Source organism: Capsicum annuum, chromosome 1, assembly GCF_002878395.1.
Source record: "Capsicum annuum cultivar UCD-10X-F1 chromosome 1, UCD10Xv1.1, whole genome shotgun sequence".
NCBI lineage: Eukaryota > Viridiplantae > Streptophyta > Magnoliopsida > Solanales > Solanaceae > Capsicum > Capsicum annuum.
The window spans coordinates 36,557,115-36,563,253 of NC_061111.1; the positions used below are offsets into that span (position 1 = coordinate 36,557,115).

Below are 6,139 nucleotides of genomic sequence, written 5' to 3' on the forward strand. Positions count from 1 at the left end.
GCATGCTAAGCGATTTACTTTTTCTGAACTTCTATGGTATTTGATTACCATATAATCATATATAAATTTAGGACAACCTATTTCGCAGGTCACCTTCTGTTCAAGGATGGACTTTTCATCCATCATGTTTTACAAGGAGGGAAGGAAACAAAACCATCTCTCGTCTATCTTTTTTGGATTGATAAAAATTGTTAGGTTCTCCACCTAACATCCCACCATTTTGTGGTTGTTGATGAAACAAAAAAACTGAAATTTATGATATTCAGCAAATCAAACTTCAACTTTTATTTGGATTAAACATATTTCTTTTTTTTCAATTACTCGATCAGGATTGTTCAACTTGAACAAATTCTCTTATATAATAATAAGCTTGTATTAATCTTTGCATGTAATTATAAGAAGCCATTTCAATCACGGGGTACAATTATTTTTATCAGTCATCTCTGTTTTCAGAGATTGGTCATTGTCTCTCTTCTTGTTCTCTTTATATTCACCATAAAAGTATGAAGAAAATGCCCACAGAGAAAGGGCTGCACTGAATTTTTCACCGAAGAAGAAAACTGCTAAAACTTCCGTGACAGGAAGTAGGAATGATCACAAAATGCCAGATACCAAAGAAGAAGCAGAATAGATGACTCCGATGATGCCCAAGAAGTAGAATTGCAAAATTATTGCAATCCACACAATCACAACATAATATCTGCCTTCTCCAAGTTCAAATGTTTTTGCCTCCCCTGAAATTACCTGCAAAGTATATTTTACACAATTAATATATAAACTAGTTCCAATTCTTTTTGCTTTAAACCTCATATAAAGTGGGATTATATCTTCATTAGCTAAACCTAGTGAATGCTAATTTAATTATTTTTGACTTTTTCTTGTAGAGTTTTATTGTATTTAACTTATATGCACTTTAATCTGAATATAATTTTTACACTTATCTTGGCAACTAGTTTCACTTGTTAATTATGTATAGTTACCCTGAGGTTTTCTAACTTTGTAATTTTATTTTACCCCTATTGTTGCTTTTGTAGGCTATAATAGTTTAAACAATATATTATAACACTAGATAATTAGTTAATTATTTTATCATGTTACCCATTAATTCATATCATACAGATTTACGTAATATAATTAATTGTATAAAAACTAACTTGATTATGTATATATAACGGTGTTGTGAAAAAGAGAAGGTAAATGGAGAGAGGAGGTAAAGGGAGGAAGGATCGTAATTAATGACCTGAAAATCGTTGTTTATGATCATCCCAATTGTTGAAAACATAGTTGCAACAAAGCAATACACGGTCTGAAACTCCAAGACAAGTGTGTAAGTGATAGCTTGTTGTGCATTTTTGTATATCAACTCCACCAAAGGAAAAATAAGCCCTGTCAAAGCCAGCAGATACGAGGGTCATGATAAACCCTAAAATATACTCTTTCTTTGGCTCTCCATCCAGTTGATCACCACCAGCGCGTAGGGCCAAAATCACTGCACCAATTGTCAACAAAATCACCGAGTTGACAGAGTAAGAAGTGAACTTCAGTCTCACAATAATGAAGGCAAAGAAGGCGGTGAAAGCAAATTGCGTAGCATAGAGAAGTCCACTAGTGGAGATAGGTAATGTAATGCCCCGAAATCTCATCCCGAGACGTTACACAGTGCTTAAGGCTACAAGTAGCCTTAAGCTGACCCTTTGAGCCTGCTACTACTCCCAGAACTTACTTTAGGGCAATTATAGCAAAACAAGCGTACTGTTATAGCATATCTCAACTGAAATAATGAAAGAATACTGTCCGAATAACAACATACTGAAAAGTCTAAAACATCACTGATAGTCTAGTCTGACAAAACCTTTACTATTCAAACTAGAGAGCCATTGGGATAGACCCCCAACTGACTCGAACTGATCTAAAAGTAATGCTCAAAACTCTATGACAACGGAAAAGTTGCAGATATAGGTCCTCGAACTATGACGACTCACCAAAGATAAAGATGTAGATAAGATGCTCGAAGATCATTGTCGCTGTTGAGACTGAGCACTTGAACCTACATTATGAGACAATGTAGCACACAACTATATATATGGATCAGTACTTTGAGGATGTACTGAGTATATGGGGGTTTATGCAGTACTTAAAACAACAATATCATAAATTCTTATACAAATCATGCATGCTGATATAACTGGCTCACATAGCTTGAATAATCTCAAAAATGAATATCTAGTAAATTATGAATAATGAAACGCATAGTATAAATCTCGTGAGCCAATATACTACTTCTAAAGCCTGTAGTTCTATTCCTTTCTCAAAACATATGGACTAAGGGGTAAAGTACCCACTTCTGTGTCTGAGAGCTAAGACTGTAATTTAAAAGAAAACTGAAAATCTAAAGTAAAACATTAACTGAATAAATTTGAGAGCCTTTACACTTAGAATCTAAAAATCTTCACTGACCAGGGTATCTTTCAAAACATTGGGGAAAATAACTCATCTCGAGGAACATACTTTACTTTAAAAACTGATTATTTACTCTTACTAGTAGGGAAAACTACTTTCTTCTTGGGAAAATTTTTACTTGAAGAAACTATTTTGGAAATCTTACTATTAGGGAGGTTCTCTTAACCGACATACACTATGCGAGCTATATGGAGTCCAACATTTTGTCTCCCTAAGGAAGAAACCTCACGTTGGGAAGAGGCGTCATACTCTTGCCAAGGAGTATAACCTCAACTTAGTGATCACTATCTCGGCCTCGGGCCCATAAATCTCAATCCTACGGTGGCACGTAGTTCTATGGTATGAAACCGTAGTAACCTATCCAACTCGGTGCTAAATACTACTCCCTTTAGTTAGCTACGCTCATCTCATGGAAATCCACTTTAAAATAATCTCATGGTTCATAAAGAAATCAACTATAGAATATGTAATCTTATTTAGAAAAATGGATTTCAAAGCTTTCTCAATAATCTCAAAATACTCAAACCATGGGTGCTTATAGCACAAAAGTTCATGAAATTTCAATCTCAAGTAGGGCTTATCGACCCATAATTCAACCTCAAGTTAAGACGCATTAAAATGCATACTAGATATCATAAAGATTCATAAATCATATAGAAATCTGGAAATGTTTAGCAATATGCGTTATAATCTCAACATACTCATGTACTTCAATTTCTAAAACATTGAAACCATCATAATCTCAAGAAATAACAACATAGGGTATAAATCCATACTTCATTTTCATAAGAAAACATGTAAAACCATATATTTTTGTAATTTAAAACAACTTTTGGGCAAAAGGACGAAAGGAGTGACCTTGTTCAAACCCCACATACCTTAGATTATGAATCTAGATGAACAAGATTGCTTGAGACTCTTTTTACATTCTTGAGTGAGGGTTCTTGAAGATTTTGACTTGGAAACCTTGAATCTTAACTCAATTTGCAAAAGTTATGGAGAAATCTTGAAGTTCCAGGAGAAGGAATTGAGTTTGCTCTTGAGGGACAAAACCCTAAGTCTTGATATTTTTGATGGATATGAAGTTATTTGTTTCGTTCTGAATATATCTAAGTGCTAAAAGGGTGGCAAAAGATCAAAAAGTCCTTTAAAAAAAACAACTTAAAAATACTGAACGGGAACTGCGACGGCTCATGCGACAGTCCATCGTTGGCTTGAATAGGGGCTCACTGCCTTAGTAGCGACGACTTGGGCGACGGTCCGTCGTAAGCTCGATGGTTCATTGGCTTGTCCGTCGCACTTGGCCAGTGAATGAGTTTACTGCCTTGGTTGCGATGGCTTGATCGACGATCCGTCGCAAGCTCGACAGTCCGTCAACCTGCCCGTCGCACCTGGGCAGTCCTGACAGATCTCAGTAAAACGGTCATAACTTCTCACTCCGATACCGGATTTAGACTAAATTGATATACTTGGAAAGGTAATTCAGTTTTCCACATGATAAAAAGTCTAAATTAAGAAAATTCTATATGATTTAAATACTACTCACTTTGGAAGTCACTCCTTAATCTTATAGAGATATAATTTAGGATTAAGGAAAGTTTAGGGTGTTACAGGTAATTTGGCTACACCATAAGCATAGGTATTGTTGGAAAATCCTTGTAGGATTCCAATCCTAATAGCGGCCATAAAAATCTGGGGAGTCATTAGAATGAGTTTGATGGTGTTATTATTATTGTTGTCATCATTATTATTTTTCTGACGATAGAAGTAAGAGATGGCTAAAGGGATGAGATTGATTGGCCAAGCAACAGTTTGCAGCCAGCATGATAACCAAATTCTTTTGCCTCCTTTGATGAAATAAAGGCGCATGACCAAAGGGCCACCATAGCTTCCTACAGCTAGAATTATGCAGTTTATGATTTGAAGAACTTTCTTCGCTCTTGAGTTTACTTGCGGTTCCATTTTCTATGGAGGATTCAATTTATTTTTTATAAATGCTGTGTTATTTTTAAGGTATAGAAATCAACACATGGTATTATAGTCATATATTAACTTTATTATCACATCGACAAATGAACTAAAATATGGGATTAACGATATCAAAAGAAATTTTCTCCATCTATTTGCCAGTAGGACGACTCTATCAAAAATTTTATAGCCACACAAATGATTTGAATTATTTTTATTTATTTATTTTATAGGATCCGTAAGCTCTTAAGGCAATGCATTTGACTAACCTCTCTTTCTGGGGTAGTTAAGTTCTTACATACATTATTTAGGGATACATATCGTTAGTTACGTAAATTCCCTCAAATCAAAAATCAAAGTTAACCTTTTCTTTTTGTTTTGTTTTGAAATAGGTGTATTATGCACGAAATTTTTGGGCACAAATTATTTATTCAAGGTCTGCACATGTCTCAAATATATTTACTTAATCATTTTTTAAATTATGTATCCAGTCAAATAAATTTACATCAAATGAAATAAAATCAAGGGAGTAGTTAAGGTCCATATCTTTTATGGCTAAAAGTTTATATTTGTTGTTTAATTGCTTTTAGTTTAGGTTTATAATATAACTTAAGATGTATCATCAAAATAGAGGTTAAGATTTGAGATTTCAGTTTTGGCAAATGTTCAACCTGTCTTCAACCTTTCTCTAATCAACTTAACTTTTTTCATAGCCTCAAACATAGCATCAGGTCCAACCAAAGCGACTTCGCCCATTTCAAACCAACCTATGGATAATCTACATCTCCTCCCATACAAAGCCTCAAACGGGGCCATCTGAATGCTAGAGTGATGACTATTGTTAACTCAATTAGTGGTAAATGCTCATCCCAACCACCCTTAAAATCAAGAGAACATGCCCTCAACATATCTTCTAGAGCCTGGATGGTTCTCTCATCCTGACCATCTGTTTGCAGGTGAAAGGTGGAACTAAAATATACTTAGGTACCGAGACCCTTTTGAAAAGCTCTCTAAAACTGGGAAGTAAACTGAATACCCTTATCTGAGATGATAGACTAGGGAACTCCATGCAACCTCAATAATTCCTGGATATACAATCTAGCATAATCCTCAACTGTATAAGATGTATGCACTGGCAAGAAATGTTCTGACTCAGTCAACCTGTCTATAACAACCCAAATCAAGTCATGATGACGACACGAAAAAGGTAATCCAGTCAGAAAATCCATATTCACCTCTTTTCATTTCCAAGTGGGGATACTAAACTCTTGCATTGCACCACCAGGCCTTTGGTGCTCTACCTTAACCTGTTGGCAAGTTACACACTTCGCTACAAACTCCGCTATATCCTTCTTCATTCCACTCTACCAATAGATTTCCCGAAATTCATGGTACATCTTGGTAGCACCGGGATGAATAGAATACCGCACACCATGTGCCTCATCCATAATTATCTGCCTTAACTCATCAGCACATGGAACACATAATTCTGACATCTCAACACACCATCTCTCCTTTAGGAGAAAACCTTTACCTTTTGGTCCTTAACTGACTCCTTCAGTATGACTAAACTAGCATCCGTGTCTTGCTTCTTCTTCACTTTCGAAACTAAAGAGGATTCAGAACTACTCTGAACCCAAACATTCCCCTCAGCTGAATCAAGCAACCTAACACCCAGTCTATCCAAACGATGCACTTCACGGGCCAATTC

General features: G+C 35.6%; 1 pseudogene; it reads right to left on the minus strand.

Annotated features, from left to right (window-relative positions):
- Window positions 1-411: 411 nt before the first annotated feature.
- On the minus strand, window positions 412-4,422 carry LOC107876999 (annotated as a pseudogene).
- Between the last annotated feature and the right edge of the window lie 1,717 nt (window positions 4,423-6,139).